Source organism: Manis pentadactyla, chromosome 9, assembly GCF_030020395.1.
Source record: "Manis pentadactyla isolate mManPen7 chromosome 9, mManPen7.hap1, whole genome shotgun sequence".
Lineage (NCBI taxonomy): Eukaryota > Metazoa > Chordata > Mammalia > Pholidota > Manidae > Manis > Manis pentadactyla.
In genome coordinates, this window is record NC_080027.1 from 110,550,009 (window position 1) to 110,573,282 (window position 23,274).

The 23,274-nt window shown below is 44.8% G+C and overlaps 1 long non-coding RNA gene across 1 annotated transcript in view; it reads left to right on the forward strand.

The window, feature by feature from the left end:
* The window catches only part of LOC118926092 (uncharacterized), a 54,332-nt gene that overhangs the window by 11,661 nt on the left and 19,397 nt on the right, over positions 1-23,274 (forward strand). The window contains exon 2 of the long non-coding RNA XR_005030327.2: positions 8,129-8,209. This is a non-coding gene — a long non-coding RNA (uncharacterized LOC118926092). The remainder of the gene's footprint in view (positions 1-8,128; positions 8,210-23,274) is intronic.

The window sequence follows — 23,274 nt, forward strand, 5'->3', positions numbered from 1 at the left end:
GGAAGGGTCTGCTGGACATCAGTGGTTCCAGTTCAAGTGGGACAGGGCGCAAACACACACAGAACCCAAGCTACCTCGTCCTACCACTAGGTAAGGGGAGCCCCCAGCACACCTCATCCCCTTTGCCCCCTCTCCTAGGTATTCCAGAGAGGCATGTGCTAGGCAAAAGCTGTGGTCCACACGGGAGCTCTGCGTTTGATGAGAGGAACAGATTTCAGCTGGTGGCAGCTGCCTAACACCTGACCCCGCTCTGGACCCTGTCTAGGAGGAAGAGAAACTGCCATTGGGGGGCCTGCCGTGACCCAACACTGAGCTCAGTGCCCTGCAGACACCAGCACAGACAGGGAACTGCGCAGCCAGGGCTAAGTAACCTACCCACCGTGACACTCCCAGTGAACGGAAGTGCCACGATTGGAACCCAGTTCTGCTAGCAGGTCCAACCCAGGGCTACTCAGCACCCCATCCTCATGCCCCTGAGTAGCTCTCCCACCGCACTCCGGCTGCCACTTCAGGCCATTTCTCCACACTGCCCTAGTTAGGGATTTCTAGGTGCTTGCAGAGGCCACAGATGAGACATAAGGGCTGCTGGAATATCAAGCCCGTCATGTGAACATCACATGCACGTGCAGATATCTTAGGTTGCAGCGACTGGAGTAGCTTTTGCCACCTCCTGGGAGTCAGGGACATGCCCTCCCTGCGGCCCTGTCCCCTTCCTTTCCACGGACCCCCACATAGAGACCGTGGGGGTGGGGAGGACAGATGCAGGGTCTCAGAGGAAAGGCGAGTTTCTAAGACAGCAGGGAAGGCTTGACAAAGCAGCAGTGCTAGCTGTGAGCACCCCAAGTTGTAAGGAAACGTGCTTCTCACACTGTCCCCGCAACACCTGAGCAGAGGGAGAAACGTGGTCTGATGTGTGAGCAGCTGGAGGCTGGGGCTGGCGGAGTTGTGGGGAGGGAGGAGGGCAGGGGGAGCGATGGGAACAGGTGGTCCTTTCACAAGCTCCCAGGCCATCAGCCCTGACACAGCAGCTGTCCTAGAAACAGGCCCAGGTGGACAGAAGGAAGAGCACAGCAGGGGGGTGCGATGTTTTGCAGAGAAAGAAATGAGCTCTTCTAATGGGCACCACGCATCTGAGCACGGGGGACACGAGGCGAGCTATGTGACTGAGCCAGGGGGAGCCACTCCCTCCCCACCAGCTGTCTAGCTGTTTTGCTCCCAGCGTGGCCACAGGGCAGCCTGCTGAATCCGAATCCTCAGGCCTTCTGAACCCCGTGCTTGCTGAACACTGGCTGCGGTGATGGCAGTGACAGTCACTAACGTTAGTGAGCACTTTCTGTGCTCTATGATGACTTCTCATCTCATTTCATCCTCACACATCTCTGGAGAAGGTAGTCTTACTGTTGCCGTGTCACAGATAGCAAAACTAAGGCATGGAGAGGTTAGTGAAGGAGGGGACAGAGGGCAGAGCCATGATTTGATGCTGGGTCCCTGCAGTTAGCCACTCACTCTGCAGGCTGCCCTGTGCCCCCTCCAGAGTGGCAGGAAGTTGTTCCCTGCCCTGGGCTCCAAAACACTCGCATCTCTAGCTCTGGAGGATTTTAGAGATGAAAGTTTACCTTCTCTAACAGTTCAACCTGGTCTCCATGTCTTGGAAGGAGGTATAGGGAGCACCGGAAAAGGAACTTCAGCTTCCGTAGTGCAGTTTGGAGAGCACAGCCCTGTCGTCCAGCAGCTTGTGACCCCGGGGCCACACTCGTCATCTAGAACACCTTCCACTCTGAGAACAGTACTTCTGCTCATCTGGCAACTGCCAAGTGCTAGCCTGGAGTTTGGAATATCCCACTTCAGAGCCCATTTAACACTCCCTGCAAACCTCTGGGCATGAAGGGGTTGGCTGGCCGCACTCTGGCTCACCTCGTACCTCTGCGGCTGCTCCTCTTGGCCTCGATCTGTATGTCTGTCTATTTGATACAGGTGCTGCCCAGGCCTGTGGCCTTGACTCACCTCTCTTCTCAGACTATAGCCTCTACCGGAGTAAGTTACTGCTTCAACCACTGTCAGTATGCTGATGACCCCAGAACTTATCTCCATGGCCCCTTCTAGAGTTCAAGGCCTGAATTTCCAACTGCACATTAGTTGTCTTCATACTTAACTTACCCAATGCTAATTCAGTATCATGCACACACCACCACATGTGACTAGGTTAATGACATTAATCAATGGCAGTAAAGCATCTATTCAGTTGCTTTTGAAGGAAGTCTTACCATCAATGATCTCTTATATCCATCCCTCCTAATGCCAGCCAGTCTCCAAGTCCTATCTAATCTGATCTCTGGAATCTCCTCCCCCCACCTACTTTGATACCATCTTCATGACCATTGTCCCCACCATCTCATATCCTAACCCATCTTCTCCATCCTACCCATCCCACATATTCTGCTGCCAGATCAAGATAAATCAGAGCCTGGCATCTCCCTGTTTCAAAACCTCCAGTATCTCCCATTTACGTGGGTTCTTACTGACACTCCTTATCAGGACATTCCACTTCCTCCACAATCTGGTTCCAGCCATTTGCTCCATCCCTCTTCTACCTGCTTCCCACCCCCTTCAGCTTAGCCAACAACCTTTCCCCCAAATACTCCATGTTTCCCCCAAATACACTCATTTGCTTTTGCATGCATTGAATGCATTATCTGGAATGACATTCCTCTTTTGTCTGATAACTCCTATTATCTGACAAGACCCAACTCAAAATGCATCTCTCCAAATCTTGTAGAAGATGCATGTTGAAATGTTTAGGAATGGATGTCATGATATCTCTCACTTATTTTCCAATGATTCAGTTATATGCCTACATAAAAGTGTATATATCTATGTATCTATATCTACCTATCTGTACTTCAAGAGAATGAAAGATAATACAGCAAATGCTAACAATGGCTGAAGCAAGGTGGTGGTTGTAATCATCTTTCAGCTCTTTGTATGCTTGAAAATTTTCACAATTAACAGTTAGGGGGGAAGGTCACTTTATCTGTGATCATTTCCTCATTGCTCCTGACAAAGTGAATTATCCTTCCTCTGTGTTCTGTTCCCATAACATTCTGTATTTGCCAACAAAATAGCGCTTTACTACATTTTATTGTAATTTTGTGTTTAGCAACTTTCTTTTCCATAAGCTGTGAACCAGCAAAACCATGTAGCTGCACAGAAGAGGCACTCAGTAACTGTTTATTTGTATGAGTGAATGTCCCTCCTGTGAGGCTGAACTGGAGAAGCAATAAGCCATAGGAACAGGAAGTTACATACCCCAGTCCCTGCTGCTTCGTTCTCCACCACACAGATGCTCACAAGCACAGGAAAGTCACCCTGGTAAGGGAGAAAGATACTAATAGCTATTTTCTGAATGTTGGAACCTAGTTTAAAACTCAGGAGATCTAGTCTCTGTGACTGAATTTATGACTAGCCAGCTGGGTTACCATGGGCAAATCACCACCTCTCTGTGCTTCAGTTCTCTCATTTGCAAACAGGGCGTAATAATGTCTGTCTTACCCAACCAGTAAGGGGAAAGTTTGTGAATGTGCTCTGAGAAGTCTAAGATTCATACAAATAATGTGGTGCTGTCCTCATTTTTGTTATTAAAATGAGCATGACTTTGCCCTGACCACAGCCAGTGAAGAATCCTGAGACACCCCGTTTTGGGGGCTGGGGGCGGTGCTTTGCTGCATTGAACCATGGGAATTTCCACCCAGCTGGAAGCAATGAGCACAAAGGCATGGGTGCCTTGCCTTGGGCCTCGTTTCTCCCGCCCCCGCTTTCCCTTTCCTGACCAAGTGACAACTGCTGGGAAGCAGACAGAACTGGGAATCTTAAAATAGAGCAGCAAGTGTCTGGATCACTGCCCCAGGCTTGGTTGCACCATCAGTTAACTAACGAGATACACAGAAACAGTTGGCTCATGTGGCCCCCAGCCCTCTGCACCGGAAGAGCCGAGGCCATGGAAAAAGCAACATTGATTCAAGAGAAAAGCAGTCATCCAGGAATGTGCTGTTTTGGTTGACTGCCCGGCCCAACCCCATCCGGGGAGATGTTGTGCCCTGATGTTACTGAATCCTCCAAGGCCTGGGGCTCCCGGAAAGGAGCAGCCCTTCCTGGAAGCAGCGGCATTCCACTGTCTCAGGAAGGCTGGGGAAGGGCAGTGAGAGGCCTGAGTAGGGGGTCTCCATGACTCAGTAGTTTCAGATCAGCTTGACTTCCCAGGCTCTGAGTGCTTAGGTTGGGAATGCGTATGTAACAGAATGTGGGCAGCGTAAAATGCTTCTGAAGTGGAGGGTCAGCTTGAAAACTGGACCCTTAGTTCTGTGACCCAGCAGACCCCAAATTCCAATCTGGTAAACTTTCAACCTGACCCTAGAGAAAGGAGTGTGAAGGTTCAGGTGATGGGACAAAGATCATGAATTCTGAAAAAGCAACTGTTATTCTCATTTGAATTTCTCCTAAGCTCCTTCATTCACGTAAAACACACGCCAGGCACCTGTCACATGTATGACTTCATTTAATTCTCACAACAACTGTATACAGGAATGGTTATTATCCCTGCCTTACTAATGGGAAGCTGAGGCTTCTAAGGCAGCTTACTTTCAGGGAAGGAAGAAAGATAAGGAACTAATATCCAATCGGTAAAGTAATTGCCCACAGAGGTTAATGCTACAAAGGAAATAGTGAAAGGGGAACTGTTTCAAGTAAGGTGGTTTGGAAAGGTGTTCTAGTCAAGTTCACATTGCTAAGGACAGAAATGGACTTCCTCTAACTTAAAGAAAAAAAAATTATTGAAGGGAGTTTGGAGTAACCCACAGAATTTTCAGGAAGTTTTAAAGACAGATAAGAACAAAGGGAGGTTCAGCAATGAAAAATCCCTCCACAAAACCACTCTAATGAGGACCCAGCAGGTGCCAGGGCTAAAGGCTTGATGCCCCAGCCTGCCCTGCAACCGACCCTGGAACTCCCCAGACGCCTCTGCCAGCTCTGCTGCCCTGGGAACCGGATGCTGCCGCCACACTAACCCCAAAGTGGATCCCCATCACCCCATTTCTTTGCATAACCAGCTTCTGACTCAGCATCCCAGATGGGTGCACCTAACTGGTGCCCTACTGCTTCTGATGCAAAATTCCCAGCTGTGCTGGGCAGACACAGGCAACTTCCGGCGCTGGTCCCAGTCAGGCTGAATGTGCAGACCTAAGCTTATAACCAGGCAGGGAAGGGTGTGTGGAGGGTGCCGACTATCCATCTACTCTTTGTTGAAGTCCCTCCCACAACCCAGTTGGACTGAGCTGAAAGCCTTTCTCTTTCCCCCATGGGATTTCAGCCTCTCTTCCAATAAAAATAATAGCTACTAAGTTTCAATGCCTATTATATGAAAATCCTTCATAGTCATTACCTCTAAGGCTCACTACCTCTTTGCAAGATAGTTACTCTCTCCATCTTCAGATGCAGGATGTAAGGCTTGGAGAAGTTAGGGATCTTGTCTAGGAAGGGGCTAAGTCCATATGTGGACACAGGTTTGTTATGCCCTAGGGTGCACATGCTGCCTCCCAAGGAGGGTGAAGTTCAAATTTTCCACAACAGAACTGATCCCCTCTCCTGAATCCCAGCCGTGATACGTGAGGGGAGGGGGTGGTAAAATCCATCTGAATTTAGGGCCAAAGATTCTATAAGCTCCTTACCTAGCAATCACCTGCCTCCCTCTTGATATCTCAGAACTGCAGCTGTCCCAGCCTCCCAGGTAGCAAAGCTCTATGAGACCATTTGGCAGGGATCTCTGGTTCCTTCTTGTCAAGGCAGAAGACCCCTGCTCCCCACTGAGCCTTAGACAACCAGGCCTCCATAAAGCCCCTCTGGGGTTCAACACTACAGGGTTTACACTGCTATAGGCAGGGCTCACTCTCACAAGACACATATGGCCCCAAAGCTGCTTGTGAAGTGCAGTTTTGTGAATCAGTTCTATTTACAGACAGTCCCTGACTTAACAATGGTTAGACTTGATGATTTTTCAGCTGTACGATGGTGTGAAAATGATTCGCATTCAGTGGGAACTGCACATCCAAGTTTGCATTTGGACCTTCTCCTGAGCCAGCCATATGTCCTACAATGCCCTCCTGTGATGCTGGGCAGGGCAGCGAGCCACAGCTCCCAGCCAGACATGCCGCCCCGGGGGGAAAACAATCGACACACCAACAACTATTCTGTTTTCCACTTTCAGTATAGTATTCAATCAATTACATGAGAAACAGGCTTCATGTTAAATGATTTTGCCCAATTGTAGGCTAGTGTCAAGTGTTCTGAGCATGTATAAGGCAGATAATCTAAGCCATGATGTTTGGTAGGCTAGGTGTATGCAATGTACTTTTGATTTACAATATAATCAAGTTACAATGGATTTCTGAGGACATAACCCCATCATAACTCGAGGAAGTTGTGAACTCATTGGTTTACACCATCACTTCAGAAATCGTTATTAACCACCAACTGCTCTTCAGCGCTCATTGGCAACAGGGTACTTCTGCTTAAAATTTCATTGCCCCTGCCTTCCCTACTTTTCTGGACAGGCAAAGATCCATAAGCCAATATATAAATGTACCAGAGAGGTTCACAATGAATGGACTCCCCAGGGGAATCATAAAGTTAAAAGATTGCTCCTTGATGAGAAAGATCATTCCCTAGACATTCGTACTGTGCACTGAATTTTTTCTTCTCAGTTTTTATTCATCAGATTACATGTGCATACTTAGTGATCTCATAATAATAGAGAGCTGTAAAATGGGCAATTTAGTCCAAGAAGATGGAAAGAGAAAGAGATAGGCAATGAAAACAAATACGGATTTCTGGGCATTTCTGTCCCAGGTTTTCATGGGCCACCCAGTCAGCCATTTAGGACTCAGTTTCTCTCTTTGACATACAGTGCATAGAATCTTTTGTGTATTTCACAGGGCTGTCATGCGATTTTAATGAGGCTGCCTGGTTAAGGCCCTTTGAAATAAACCCAGAGAGTCATTAGAATGCAATCTGCATGCATCTGTTAAGAGAGCAGCCTCTCACCTGTGGGTATGAGGAAGAGGTTGCCGCCACTGCTTGCTAAGTGCCCTCTTCTGAGCCAGATTTCGGTTTTCCCCAAGTGCCAGTCCCTGAGTCATTCCTAGCAAGGAAGGTTGGCGTTGCATCATTCACACTTTTCTCCAAGGCCTAAACAACAAAACAGGCCAAACAGCTATAAGGCTCAGGCTCTGGCTGTGTCTGGAAATCCACACAGTAGTATTTCCCCTGGCAGCAGACCGCTGCCATGTTAGGTGTGAATCAAACATGCAAACCTCTGGGGATTTGTCTTTTGCTTCTCCAAGATGCAGCTTAGCAGAACTGCTGAAAATAGGGGGACACATTGCCTCAGTGCCAGAGCTCTCGGGGAGGTGGAGAAGGATGGAAGACTGCTTCTCACCAGTGCCCAGAGGGAGTCCTGTCTCTACACCACCCTCATGTCCACCTCCAGACCCTGACACAGTCTCTCCTCTTCACCCTGCCTTGGAACTATCAGATTGTAAGAAGCAAGGCAGGCCTCCCAGACACCTGATGGGACTGTGATTATATCTCTGGAGGCATCAGGGCTCTGCCTGGATATCCCTGCACAGGAATTGGGCTGGGTGGCCTTGTTCCTCCGTCTCTCCCCTGATTACTTGAGTTAAGAACCCAGTCCATGTGTGTATGCATGTGGCACACACAGGTGTGATTCCTAAACTGAAGGACTGACATTTTCTCCAGAAATGTCAGCAGTTTCAGCTGCATTTATTTGACTTTCCCCCTGGGGGGTTGGCGATGCCCTGAGGATGTACAGGTGGGATGGGGCCGAATAGAATCATTCTTCAGCCCCTCTTCTGTGATGGATGAAGGCTGGACTTACAGTGTAGAGGCAAGGGTAGCCAGAGAGCCTACAGAAGCCTATCCAGAACTCCTTCATTTGGAGGCTAGGAATTTATTTTCTGTCATTATTATTTGGTACATTTGGCATTAATGCATATGCAAATGTACACATACCAGCTATGAATCCCAGTCCACAAACTACAATTTTCTTTATTTCCTATAGTTTAACCTGATTTCTCAATTTGAACGTCCACTCTGAAGACTACTAGGGAGGCAAAAACAGAAGAAATCAGACCTGCCAGAGGTAAGTCGCCATGAAATGTTACCAGGTTATGAGGCCTATACACCAGAGCATAGTGTAATGGGAGTGAACAGCCCTCTGGTTTACGGTCCTCCGTCGGCTCAGGTTTCTGCTCAGATAGCCACAATCCCTGCCTTTAATCAGATCCAGCAGCTCTCTGCTGCTCTGTAACTTCTCTTGCCAAACAGGAGCCTTTGCAGTACTGTCTGTGGACCCCTGGCCTTCCCAGCTATTTTTCTCTGAGGGTCTTGATGCCTCCCTGGATGGGGAGACCTCAAGTCTGAGGCCGTTTTGCTTTGATAAGCAGAAGCTGTTTATTCCTTTCTGCCCTCACTCCAAAGGAATCTCTTTCCAATGGAGAGAACAAACTGCCCGAGAGGAGACTTACAGATGCTGAGATTTGGGGTTTCCCATGGAAAAAAAGTCAGTTGCTATAAAAGCCTCACTCATGCATAGTTTCTAGTCACATTCTTACTGCTTCACTCTTAAATATGAGCGAACAACCAGTGATCACCAGACCTTAGCACAAAGCATCAAACACAAAAGAAAGAGACTAAAACAAATAACAAAAAGGGACCTGGGAAGGCTTCTCAGAAAACTAAAAATGAAGTACCACTTGACCCAGTAATTCTACTCCTAGGAATTTACCTGAAGAATAACAAGATCCCTGATTCGAAAAGACATATGCACCCCTATGTTTATCGCAGCACTATTTCAATAGCCAAGATATGGAGGCTACCTAAGTGTCCATCAGTAGATGAATGGATGAAGAAGATGTGGTACATATACACAGTGGAATATTATTCAGCCATAAGAAGAAAACAAATCCTACCATTTGCAACAACATGGATGGAGCTGGAGGGTATTATGTTCAGTGAAATAAGCCAGGTGGAGAAAGACAAGTACCAAATGATTTCCCTCATTTGTGGAACATAACAACAAAGCAAAACTGAAGGAACAAAACAGCAGCAGACTCACAGACTCCAAGAAGGGACTAGCAGTTACCAAAGGGAAGGGGGTGGGGGTGGGGAAAGGGAGGGAGAAGGGAATTAAGGGGCATTATAATTAACCCTCACAATATAGGTAGGTCACAGGAGGCAGTACAGCACGGAAAAGACTCTACAGCATCCTGCTACGCTGATGGACAGTGACTGCAATGGGGTGGGGGTGGGGACTTGATAATATGGGTGAATCTTGAAACCAAAATGTTGCTCATGTGAAACCTTCATAAGATTGTATACCAATGATACCTTAATTTTTAAAAAAATCGAAATAAAAAGGAACCTGGGGAAACAGAAACAATGCAGGAAACAGAATAAAAAGTAAGCAAACTAAAACAAAACAAAACCCCTCAATATACTCAGAGAAGTAGGAGAAAATATTGCATCAGTGAAACAAGAACAGAGTTTTATTTTCTAAAGAGTGATCAGAGAAAAAGTTCAAGCTCTTGGAAATTAAAAATAGGACAGCAAAAAAAAGCCCAGAAGTGTTCAAAGACAATGCTGTTAAGGAAATCTCCCAGAGGGAGAAAAGAAAAGATAAATAAAAAGACAGTAGGAAAAAATGAATAAGAAAATTTGAGGTTAAAACCGTGGGGTCTCATTTTTAACTAATAGGAAAGCCAGGGGTGTTGGGGGAGGGCAAAAGCAGGAGGGGGTATGAATTAAACCAAAAAAGCAAAGAAAAAGCAAAGCAAACAGTGGGAAAGGTATTATCAAAGAAATAATATAAATAAACTATCCCCAAAGTGAAGCAGTCAGTCATCAAATGTACAAGGCTGACCAAATGCTCACATTGAATGTAAAAAGCCCGCATCACTGTACATTCAGAAACCTGGAGCAAAAAGGAGATCCTAAAAATGTAAAGACCAGGGTGAGGGGGATGCCCACAAACAATGAACCATCAGAATGCCATCAGTCTTCTCAATAGCAACACTGAAAACTGAAGATAATAGCAATGCCTCCAAAGTCTTCAGTGAAAAGTATTTTCAACCTGGAATTCTATACCGCCCAAATTAAGAGTGAGCAGAGAATGAGATTTTCAGTCATAAAAGTCTCCAAAAAAAATTATCTTCCAAGCACCCTTTCTAGAAAGCTACTACTGGAAAATATGCCTTGTCAAAATAAAAACAAAAAAGAGGGTAGGATGGAAGACCCGCATTAGGAGACAAGAGAGAGGTGAAAGGATTCTCAAGAAGTCAGCAATGGAAAGGCCTACACCAGCTAGACAGCAGCCTGAGAGCACCCAGTCCCTAATAAGGAGGTCAGAGGACTCCAGGAGAGATGGCTGGGGTGGGGGAAGCAGATTTCTGATGGGCTTGGCAGGATGAGGATGGTACTGAGCAGTGTTTCATGGAGTTGTGAGAACACGTGGGAGGACTTAGTCAGGTGTTGATAGATAACTAAAGAAATTGTTGTCGGGCAGCCGTGTCTGGTGAGGTATCTCCCTGCACACTAGGTGAACCCTCAAGAATTCTTGAACAGGTCTGGCGAGTGTAGGTAAGGAAGGAATTCATGAAAGTGAGAGTAGTAGTGAGTGGCAGCAGCCCTGCAGGCAGCAGAGAGCAAGGAAGAGCAGAGGGAGGAAAGGGAAGCTCATTGAACTGCTGCTCAGCATAGAGCAAAGCCCTTGCTAACTCCTAAAACCAGGGTCACCTGGCATCCAGGATCCGCTTGAATCTGTATGGTATGGGAACTAAGTCCCTACCACCCCAGGATTTGGAGGAGCCACAGAGCAACAGATGAAGTAAGTTTATGTTCTGAGAACTTCCACTTTCCTACTGGTCTGAAATCAAACAGGGAGGGAAAAAAGGATTGTGTTAAGACTAGAAAGCTGAATGTAACAGCAAAGTGACAAAGATACTTACCACTGGAGGTGGAGGTCGGTGAGTTCTTATCTGTCTCACAGAAAACAGTTCAGTGACAAGTGCAATTGGCTTACACAACAAGAAAGTTTATTCGATAAGACAGTACACACTCAGGAGAGTGGGCAATCTCTGAGAGGAGGCAAGCTTAAGGGTTTAGGGTTTGGGATTTTATAAGACCTTTTGGATAGGGGTCAGCAGAAGGCATGATGTATATATAGGTGATTCATAATTCCTTTGGAGTTTTGTCTTAAGAATAGGGTTTTTAGGAGGGGCGGAAGATGGCAGCGTGAGTAGAGCAGCGGAAATCTCCTCCCAAAACAACATATATCTATGAAAATATAACAAAGACAACCCTTCCTAGAATAAAGACCAGAGGACACAGGACAATATCCAGACCACATCCACACCTGAGAGAACCCAGCGCCTCACGAAGGGGGTAAGATACAAGCCCCGGCCCCGCGGGAGCCGAACGCCCCTCCCCCCAGCTCCCGGCGGGAGAAGAGCAGGCAGAGCGGGAGGGAGACGGAGCCCAGGGCTGCCGAGCACCCAGCCCCAGCCATTCGGGCCAGAGTGCAGGGCCCTCGATACTGGGAAAACAGGGCAGCAAGAACAGTGAGCAGGCACTGGAGGCTGGGCGACAGAGGACATAAGAAAAGCGCGCGACCATTTTTTTCTTTTTTTTTGCTTTTTTGCTGCTTTGTTTTGGCGAGCGCTTTTTGGAAGTCTTAAAGGGACAGGGACCCCAATACTAGGGAAACAGGGCAGAAAGACCGGTGAGCAGAGGCCTGAGGCTGGCACCGGAGAATAAAGAAAAACGAACGACCACCTTTTTTTTTAATTAAAAAAATTTTTTTTCTTGTTTTTTTTTGTGGTCGTTGTTTTGTTTTGGCAGGTGCTTTTTGGAAGTCTTAAAGGGGCAGGGCGGGTCACTTAATCCAGAGGTAGGGAATCCGGGATCTCTGGGCACCCTAACCTCTGGGCTGCAGGGAGCAGGGAGGCCCCTTGCGGAGATAAATAGCCTCCCAGCAGCTCCTGCTCCAACGCGACTCCACCATTTTGGAGTAGCTGCCCGAGCCAGGCCACGCCCACGGCAACAGCGGAGATTAACTCCATAGCAGCCGGGCAGGAAGCAGAAACCCTGTCTGCGCGCAGCTGCGCAGCACAAGCCACTAGAGGCCGCTATTCTCCCAGGAGAGGAGGGCCACAAACCAACAAGAAAGGAAGTCCTTCCAGCCGTCACTCGTCCCAGTTCTGCAGACTATTCCTATCACCATGAAAAGGCAAAGCTACAGGCAGACAAAGATCACAGAGACAACACCAGAGAAGGAGACCGACCTAACCAGTCTTCCTGACAAAGAATTCAAAATAAGAATCATAAACATGCTGACAGAGATGCAGAGAAATACGCAAGAAAAATGGGATGAAGTCTGGAAAGAGATCACAGATGCCAGAAAGGAGATCGCAGAAATGAAACAAACTCTGTAAGGGTTTATAAGCAGAATGGATAGAATGCAAGAGGCCATTGATGGAATTGAAATCAGAGAACAGGAACGCATAGAAGCTGACATAGAGAGAGACAAAAGGATCTCCAGGAATGAAACAATATTAAGAGAACCGTGTGACCAATCTAAAAGGAACAATATCCGTATTATAGGGGTCCCAGAAGAAGAAGAGAGAGGAAAAGAGATGGAAAGTATCTTAGAAGAAATAATTGATGAAAACTTCCCCACACTGGGAAAGGAAGTAATCAAACAGACCACGGAAATACACAGAACTCCCAACAGAAAGGATCCAAGAAGGGCAACACCAAGACACATAATAATTAAAATGGCAAAGATCAAGGACAAGGAAAGAGTGTTAAAGGCAGCTAGAGAGAAAAAGGTCACCTATAAAGGGAAACCCATCAGGCTAACGTCAGATTTCTCAACAGAAACCCTACAGGCCAGAAGAGAATGGCATGATATATTTAATACAATGAAACAGAAGGGCCTTGAACCAAGGATACTGTATCCAGCACGACTATCATTCAAATATGACGGTGGGATTAAACAATTCCCAGACAAACAAAAGCTGAGGGAATTTGCTTTCCACAAACCACCTCTACAGAACATCTTACATGGACTGCTCTAGATGGGAGCACTCCTAGAAGGAGCACAGCACAAAACACCCAACATATGAAGAATCAAGGAGGAGGAACAAGAAGGGAGAGAAGAAAAGAATCTCCAGACAGTGTATATAACAGCTCAATAAGCGAGCTAAGTTAGGCAGTAAGATACTAAAGAGGCTAACCTTGAACCTTTGGTAACCACGAATTTAAAACCTGCAATGGCAATAAGTACATATCTTTCAATAGTCACCCTAAATGTTAATGGGTTGAATGCACCAATAAAAAGACACAGAGTAACAGAATGGATAAAAAAGCAAGACCCATCTATATGCTGCTTACAAGAAACTCACCTCAAACCCAAAGACATGTACAGACTAAAAGTCAAGGGATGGAAAAACATATTTCAAGCAAACAACAGTGAGAAGAAAGCAGGGGTTGCAGTACTAATATCAGACAAAATAGACTTCAAAACAAAGAAAGTAACAAGAGATAAAGAAGGACACTACATAATGATAAAGGGCTCAGTCAAACAAGAGGATATAACCATTCTAAATATATATGCACCCAACACAGGAGGACCAGCATATGTGAAACAAATACTAACAGAACTAAAGGGGGATATAGACTGCAATGCATTCATTCTAGGAGACTTCAACACACCACTCACCCCAAAGGATAGATCCACTGGGCAGAAAATAAGTAAGGACACGGAAGCACTGAACAACACAGTAGAGCAGATGGACCTAATAGACATATATAGAACTCTACATCCAAAAGCAGCGGGATATACATTCTTCTCAAGTGCACATGGAACATTCTCCAGAATAGACCACATACTAGGCCACAAAAAGAGCCTCAGAAAATTCCAAAAGATTGAAATCCTACCAACCAACTTTTCAGACCACAAAGGCATAAAACTAGAAATAAACTGTACAAAGAAAGCAAAGAGGCTCACAAACACATGGAGGCTTAACAACACGCTCCTAAATAATCAATGGATCAATGACCAAATCAAAATGGAGATCCAGCAATATATGGAAACAAATGACAACAACAACACTAAGCCCCAACTTCTGTGGAACGCAGCAAAAGCAGTCTTAAGAGGAAAGTATATAGCAATCCAAGCATATTTAAAAAAGGAAGAGCAATCCCAAATGAATGGTCTAATGTCACAATTATCGAAATTGGAAAAAGAAGAACAGATGAGGCCTAAGGTCAGCAGAAGGAGGGACATAATAAAGATCAGAGAAGAAATAAATAAAATTGAGAAGAATAAAACAATAGCAAAAATCAATGAAACCAAGAGCTGGTTCTTCGAGAAAATAAACAAAATACATAAGCCTCTAGCCAGACTTATTAAGAAGAAAAGAGAGTCAACACAAATCAACAGTATCAGAAACGAGAAAGGAAAAATCACGACGGACCCCACGGAAATGCAAAGAATTATTGGAGAATACTATGAAAACCTATATGCTAACAAGCTGGGAAACCTAGGAGAAATGGACAACTTCCTAGAAAAATATAACCTTCCAAGATTGACCCAGGAAGAAACAGAAAATCTAAACAGACCAATTACCAGCAACGAAATTGAAGAGGTAATCAAAAAACTACCAAAGAACAAAACCCCCGGGCCAGATGGATTTACCTCGGAATTTTATCAGACATACAGGGAAGACATAATACCCATTCTCTTTAAAGTTTTCCAAAAAATAGAGGAGGAGGGGATACTCCCAAACTCATTCTATGGAGCTAACATCACCCTAATACCAAAACCAGGCAAAGACCCCACCAAAAAAGAAAACTACAGACCAATATCCCTGATGAACGTAGATGCAAAAATACTCAACAAAATATTAGCAAACCGAATTCAAAAATACATCAAAAGGATCATACACCATGACCAAGTGGGATTCATTCCAGGGATGCAAGGATGGTACAACATTCGAAAGTCCATCAACATCATCCACCACATCAACAAAAAGAAAGACAAAAACCACATGATCATCTCCATAGATGCTGAAAAAGCATTTGACAAAGTTCAACATCCATTCATGTTAAAAACTCTCAGCAAAATGGGAATAGAGGGCAAGTACCTCAACATAATAAAGGCCATCTATGATAAACCCACAGCCAACATTATATTGAACAGCGAGAAGCTGAAAGCATTTCCTCTGAGATCGGGAACTAGACAGGGATGCCCACTCTCTCCACTGTTATTTAACATAGTACTGGAGGTCCTAGCCACGGCAATCAGACAAAATAAAGAAATACAAGGAATCCAGATTGGTAAAGAAGAAGTTAAACTGTCACTATTTGCAGATGACATGATACTGTACATAAAAAACCCTAAAGACTCCACCCCAAAACTACTAGAACTGATATCGGAATACAGCAAAGTTGCAGGATACAAAATCAACACACAGAAATCTGTGGCTTTCCTATATACTAACAATGAACCAACAGAAAGAGAAATCAGGAAAACAACTCCATTCACAATTGCATCAAAAAAAATAAAATACCTAGGAATAAACCTAACCAAAGAAGTGAAAGACTTATACTCTGAAAACTACAAGACACTCTTAAGAGAAATTAAAGGGGACACTAACAGATGGAAACTCATCCCATGCTCGTGGCTAGGAAGAATTAATATCGTTAAAATGGCCATCCTGCCCAAAGCAATATACAGATTTGATGCAATCCCTATGAAACTACCAGCAACATTCTTCAATGAACTGGAACAAATAATTCAAAAATTCATATGGAAACACCAAAGACCCCGAATAGCCAAAGCAATCCTGAGAAAGAAGAATAAAGTAGGGGGGATCTCACTCCCCAACTTCAAGCTCTACTATAAAGCCATAGTAATCAAGACAATTTGGTACTGGCACAAGAGCAGAGCCACAGACCAATGGAACAGACTAGAGAATCCAGACATTAACCCAGACATATATGGTCAATTAATATTTGATAAAGGAGCCATGGACATACAATGGCGAAATGACAGTCTCTTCAACAGGTGGTGCTGGCAAAACTGGACAGCTACATGTAGGAGAATGAAACTGGACCATTGTCTAACCCCATATACAAAAGTAAACTCAAAATGGATCAAAGACCTGAATGTAAGCCATGAAACCATTAAACTCTTGGAAGAAAACATAGGCGAAAACCTCTTAGACATAAACATGAGTGACCTCTTCTTGAACATATCTCCCCGGGCAAGGGAAACAACAGCAAAAATGAGTAAGTGGGACTATATTAAGCTGAAAAGCTTCTGTACAGCAAAAGACACCATCAATAGAACAAGAAGGATCCCTACAGTATGGGAGAATATATTTGAAAATGACACATCCGATAAAGGCTTGACGTCCAGAATATATAAGGAGCTCTCACGCCTCAACAAACAAAAAACAAATAACCCAATTAAAAAATGGGCAGAGGAACTGAACAGACAGTTCTCCAAAAAAGAAATACAGATGGCCAACAGACACATGAAAAGATGCTCCACATCGCTAATTATCAGAGAAATGCAAATTAAAACTACAATGAGGTATCACCTCACACCAGTAAGGATGGCTGCCATCCAAAAGACAAACAACAACAAATGTTGGCGAGGCTGTGGAGAAAGGGGAACCCTCCTACACTGCTGGTGGGAATGTAAGTTAGTTCAACCATTGTGGAAAGCAGTATGGAGGTACATCAAAATGCTCAAAACAGACTTACCATTTGACCCAGGAATTCCACTCCTAGGAATTTACCCTAAGAACGCAGCAATCAAGTTTGAGAAAGACAGATGCACCCCTATGTTTATTGCAGCACTATTTACAATAGCCAAGAATTGGAAGCAACCTAAATGTCCATCAATAGATGAATGGATAAAGAAGATGTGGTACATATACACAATGGAATACTACTCAGCCATAAGAAAAGGGCAAATCCAACCATTTGCAGCAACATGGATGGAGCTGGAGGGTATTATGCTCAGTGAAACAAGCCAAGCGGAGAAAGAGAAATACCAAATGATTTCACTTATCTGTGGAATATAAGAACAAAGGAAAAACTGAAGGAACAAAACAGCAGCAGAATCACAGAACTCAAGAATGGACTAACAGGTACCAAAGGGAAAGGGACTGGGGAGGATGGGTGGGTAGGGAGGGATAAGGGGGGGAGAAGTAGGGGGGTATTAAGATTAACATACATGGGGGGGTAGGAGAAAAGGGAGGGCTGTACAACACAGAGAAGGCAAGTAGTGATTCTACAACATTTTGCTATGCTGATGGACAGTGACTGTAAAGGGGTTTATAGGGGGGACCTGGTATAGGGGAGAGCCTAGTAAACATAATATTCGTCATGTAAGTGTAGATTAGTGATAGCAAAAAAAAAAAAAAAAAAAAGGGCAGTTCCTGTGTGGTAACCTCCAACGAGTTCTACACAAGGGTATAAAGGGCATATAAAAGTGTAGGCAAAGGGTCTGTTTGTGTTTATACAGAGGATCAAAGCCTAATTGGGCTACCCCGAAAATGAACTAAGATACGATATGAAAAAGAACTTCCAACATCTGCACTCTCTGGAAGACTCATGCCAGAAGATGATCATCAAAAAACCCCAACAAAGATCCACGCACTGCTACAGCTGTAGATGCACTCATCCCACCAGTTCCTGGACTTACCATGGGAATGAGGAAGGAGATATCTAAGCTGGCCTGTGCATACAGTAAAACAACAAATTTGACTGGATCTATACTGTTGGAACTCAACCAAGAATTTGGAGAAGTGCAAATTGTAGCGCTCCAAAGTCTTACAACTACAAACTATTTACTGTTAAAAGAACATATGGCATGTGAACAGTCCCCAGGAATGGGTTGTTTTAATTTGTCTGATTTCTCTCAGACTGTTCAAGTTCAGTTGGACAATATCCACCATATCATAGATAAGTTTTCACAAATGCCTAAGGTGCCTAACTGGTTTTCTTGGTTTCACTGGAGATGGCTGGTAATTACAGATATGCTTTGGTTATGTAACTATACTCCTATTATGTTAATGTGTGTGTGCAATTTAAGTAGTAGCTTAAAACCTATACATGCTGAAGTTACTCTACAAGAAGATATGTCAAAGAAATAATCAATCTTCCCATGTTTTCTTCCGCCTGCTACTTCTATAGCTTTTCTTCTTCCTTCCTAATTACAACCCTTAAATAGAATTCGTGCCTCATATCAAATTTACCGAGTATCATAATTCTTCCAAGTGGTAAAGATACCTCAAGACAAATGCTGGGCATAGAAGCCACAGGGCATAAATATGCAAAGAAGTAAAAAGCTAACTTTTTCAAACAATAAGGCTTCTCTCTCACTTACCAACTTCACATTTCCCTGTATGGCCCCGGAAGATGACTGGTTAGCCAGAGACGGGTAAGATTCCTCAAGGGAGGAACAACCTAAGACAGGCACAGTCGCAGGCGGGCCATCAGGTGAGAAATTGGGGATCAACAAAGGTGAGGCTTAGAACCTCACCCCCCCGTTCTGAGAGAAATCTTCTGCATACGTGGATGTTTTATTGCCCTGGTCTAGCTTGGATTAACACATAGTCTACAGGCACACACCTGATCATCTACATTTGCTCTCTTACAACACTAAACTATGTTTTCTACCTTTATCTTGTATCTACCTACCACTTCAGCATTTTATTAAAAATAATAATAATAAAGAGAGAAATGTGGTATCCACATATAAATCAAGTATAAAAACCAAATGAGTATTCATTATTTGAACTGACTGTTTATAGTTCATAATGCATGAGCAAAACCGAAAGTTTCTGTGATGACTGCCCTTGTACTGTTCACTATGTAACTTATTCATTATGTAAGAATTTGTTCTACATGTAAAAACTTGTTTGTTATGCCTCAGAAGATTGGAGACTGACAAAAATTAGGCTTGGGGTGGAATAATGATTGTGCATTGAGCATTGACTCCCCTATACAGAATTTTATTGTTGTTAACAACCATTTGATCAATAAATATGAGAGATGCCCTCACAAAAAAAAAAAAAAAAAAAAAGAATAGGGTTTTTAGGTGACTGTGTTGATCCATATCTCAGCATTCTTTGTCCACATAGCTTCATTATACTTCAGAGGTCCTTCTCCTGTCCTGGTTACAAAGTTACTTAATGGATTAAGGGGCTGGAAGAAGAGGAAGAACAGCATATACATTCAGTTAAAGAATAAGCTGGGCCTTTTTTGCAGGCCAACTAGATTTTGCAGTGGCATGCCCCTTGTCCCATTTCCCTGCCTTATTTCTTTTGAGAATGGTATTGAGCAGTATTTCACAGAGTTGTGAGAACTTGTGGGAGGACTTAGGTGTTGATAGAAACTAATGAAAATGAAAGGCAATTATTAACCCCAGGAAAAAAAAAAATATTGTGTAAGAATGGATATGTAATTAAAATACATTAATTGACTTACTAGTAAACAATATTTATACAATCATGATAACAAAAGCATTGTTAACCAAAAGTTGGGAAGGGCTAGCAGAGAAGGGGTTAATGTACTTAAGTTTAAAATCTTCATAGTCTGTAACTAATGTCTGCAATCGATTGATCAAGAGCAAGCAGCACACGCTCTGAGTTAGAAATGTAGGAGAAATATGAGATGAATAAGTTAAAGTTGAAACTGGCTTCCTTTGTGGAAAGGGCAATGGCACAGAGGAGGGGGAAAGGATAGCTAATATTTAGTATATGGTTTTCTACATATATAACTTAAAGCAAATTGCCCAGCAATAAGTTTACTTAAAATAAAATAAAATAAATACTAAAAATGAACCCCACTGGTCACATGTGAAACATACATGAAAACAGATCAGTACAGGAAAGAGTAACAGGTGCTGCCTGGACACAGGTAAGGTGTGGACATAAAAGAGAGAATAGCCAATTCCACTTAAGGATGGAGGGCCAAGAAATTCCTGCCTTCTGTTTCTCCTTCTTATCCAGAGACACTGATGCCAGTGTGCATAGACAGATGTGCTCACCCTGAAAAAACACAAGAAACAAGGTAGAGACTCACCAAACACTCCTGGAGAGGTGCTAGGGTTTGTTGGTTAAGTGTTCAAACCTGGGCGTCACAGTGCCTGGGTTTGAATCCTGGCTCCGCCACCTATTAGCTGTGCCATTTTGGACACATTACTTTCCTTCCTCAGTCTCCTCAAGTGTTCCTACCATCTAGAGTTATTTCAAGGATTAAATAAGTTATTGTGTAAAGGGCTCAAAACAGTTCTTGGGACACACAAGTATTATTTCTCTCAGCGGCCAGCAGGGGAATCTGCCCGAGTGCAGACCCTGAATGAGCAGTGGGGTAGGGGAGTCCCTAGGGCTGGACTGAGATGTGATCTGGCTCTGGGCCCAGGACAGAGCTGCTCTGGCTTCCTGGGACAGACCTGGGGTACAAAGAACTTGAAGCCTATCCCTGCCCTCTAGGACCTTAAAGAGGGGGTAGGGAGTGGGAGAGAAGACACACTCATAAGTAAGCATATTACCAGCAGTAGTGTTCAGGAGCTGGATGCAGAAGGGGGAGACGTTTCCTAGACAGAGTGGCTGTCACTGTGTCCTCCATGGGAGGGTCTGGGAGACACCTTTTGGATTGTGGCCCCTTAGAGAAATTCTTTCCTAAGAATTTCCCCTTCCCCTCCTGCCACCACACAGTCGCAGCAGAAGCTATGTCCCGCCTCCTTGCCTCCTTAACCCAGGGAGCACTTCCGAGTCAAGCTGAGCCAGCTAACCCCTTACCTGGGAATTTTGGAATGAAGACAGAGGAGGCATTGTCTCCCTCTAGATGTGTTTGGGTTAGGACTCACATGTAAACATGGACTCTATTGGCCACCTTTTGCCATGTGAACTGGGAAACAGGAGAACAATCAGGAAGAAGAGAAAAGAGTGCAGCAGGTGCCCCAGGAGAAGCCAACTGGGGAGGAGAGACAGCGCTTCTGGGCCCCTTAGGGCTCAGCTCCCTCTGCTCTGGCCCCCTCCAGGCTGCATGCCTGTCCAGATTCCACGGGATGCCTCAGTTCTCTGACCAACCCCACCCCCCTGCTGAGTGCTGTTTTGAGTTGCAAAAGATAATTTTTCTGGTAATAGAGGGGGCTTCCCCCACTCCTTGCTCCTATACACGCAGCAGAGGAAAAGATCTGACCATATTCCCTGGTATAGTGAGACATTTGGTGAGTCTCGACCTGGAAAAACCCAAAGGAGTCCCTTGGGCTGGACTGACATGTGATCTGGCTCTGGGCCCAGGACAGAGTGGCTCTGGCTTCCTGGGACAGACTTGGACTGTGGGATGGGATGAAAAGTTGGACAGAAGAGGCGAAAGTTCTGTGGCTGGGCTCATTCCAGCCTGAAGTACAGAGGCCGAGGTAGGGAAGGCCGAGGGGACCAATAGCCATGGCAACCAGGAGGCCAAGGACTGTGGTAGCCACTGAGGCAAAGGTGAACTGGAGGAGGTGGTGGCCACACGAGATGCAGGCGCAGGCCAGTAAGTGGCAGCTTTGCTTTCTGCTGAGTAGGTCCCGTCCTGCCCATTGTGTCCTGGGCAGCACTGCGGGGATGAGGGAATGAAAGACCAGCTTCTCAGGGACTCTGCTGTGGAGACGAGTCATGGGAATTGTGCCATGTTTCCACTGTGCTCCCCATGGTAAGGGTGGCTGAGGAATCGTGGGTCAGCAGGGAGGTATTCAAATCTACAGTTCGAGTCCTCCAAAGAGGCAAAGATCAGAGAACACGGCTGGTCAGGAAACCTGAAGGCTCCGTAGAGGAAGTGGACCTTGAAGGATGGATAGGCTTTAGACAGTTAAAGGCCGAGCTCTGCAATACGTAGTAGCCAGAGAGTATTCCTCTTTGTGGCTTCACCTCCCATAGTCCTAACACAGCAGATGCTCAAAATTTTTTGCATGATTGAATTCTGGATAAAGAGGATAACATAAGTCAAGTCAAGGGATGAGAAACGGTATGGGGTGCATGTATAGGTGCCACACGTGGTAGTCTATTTGTTGGTAATAGATACAAAATGGATCAGCAGAAGATATGTTGAAAAAGTAAGTTGAGGCAAGAGCCGTAACAGGAACGGCTCATCAGTCCTTGAGCTCCCTGAGGACAGCAACATGGCGTGTATCCTAGCCTGCCTTGTCATGCGGTCAAGGTTATGCACAGTAGCTGCACAGAAAGTATTGAAATGAATGAAGGAATATAGAAAATTATCCCATTAACAAAAATGCCCCACTGGGTTCCTTTAAATCAAATAGCCCTTAGTCCATTTAATTTAGGACTCAGTGCACAGAACTATTTTTACACACCATTTCTAGGATAAAAGCCATTGACACAGTAAATGGCATGTGGACGCATGCCGGAATCCCGCTTGCCTCTGGGGAGATACTTATTTTTGCTTCCTCGTCTTTTCATGTGAAGGGACTGCCCCAACATTAAATGTACAGCCTCTCTCCCCACGTCTGCTCCGTCCTACCCATGGAAGTAGCAACTCACTGGTCAGGGAGTTTGAAAAAAGGAACTGAACATGCCCGGTCCTCTTCCAAAGTGGCCTATCCTTAGGAAGCCTGCAGTCCCTAACCTGTGCTAAGTTGCACAGAGACTTCAGGGAAGCCTGCAATGTGAGGGTTCAGTTCAGGAGGAACTATTAACAGACCCTTTGGCAGCACCTCTGAGCCAAGCCTTCCAAACCAGTTTGTATCAACAATAAGGTCAACATTTTCTTCATCACATATCTGACTCCTGAGTCAGGCAAGGGTTCTGAACTCAGGAAGTGAGTAGGGAAAAGGCATGTTAGTTACTGGCTTCCTCAAACCCCAACTACTGGCTTGAGAATTCCTTACCAGTAAGGGATATGGTGGTAATAACCATCACATAGAGGTCAGTGAAAATTTTTAAAGATAATCCAGCCACACCTCAGAGAGATTGCAGGTTTTGTTCCAGACCGCCACAGTAAAGTGAACACTGAAATAAAGTGAATCAAATGATTTTTTTGTTCCCCAGAGTATACAAAAGTTATGTTTACACTAGACTGTAATCTGTTAAGTGTGCAGAATTATGTCCCAAAATAGTGAAT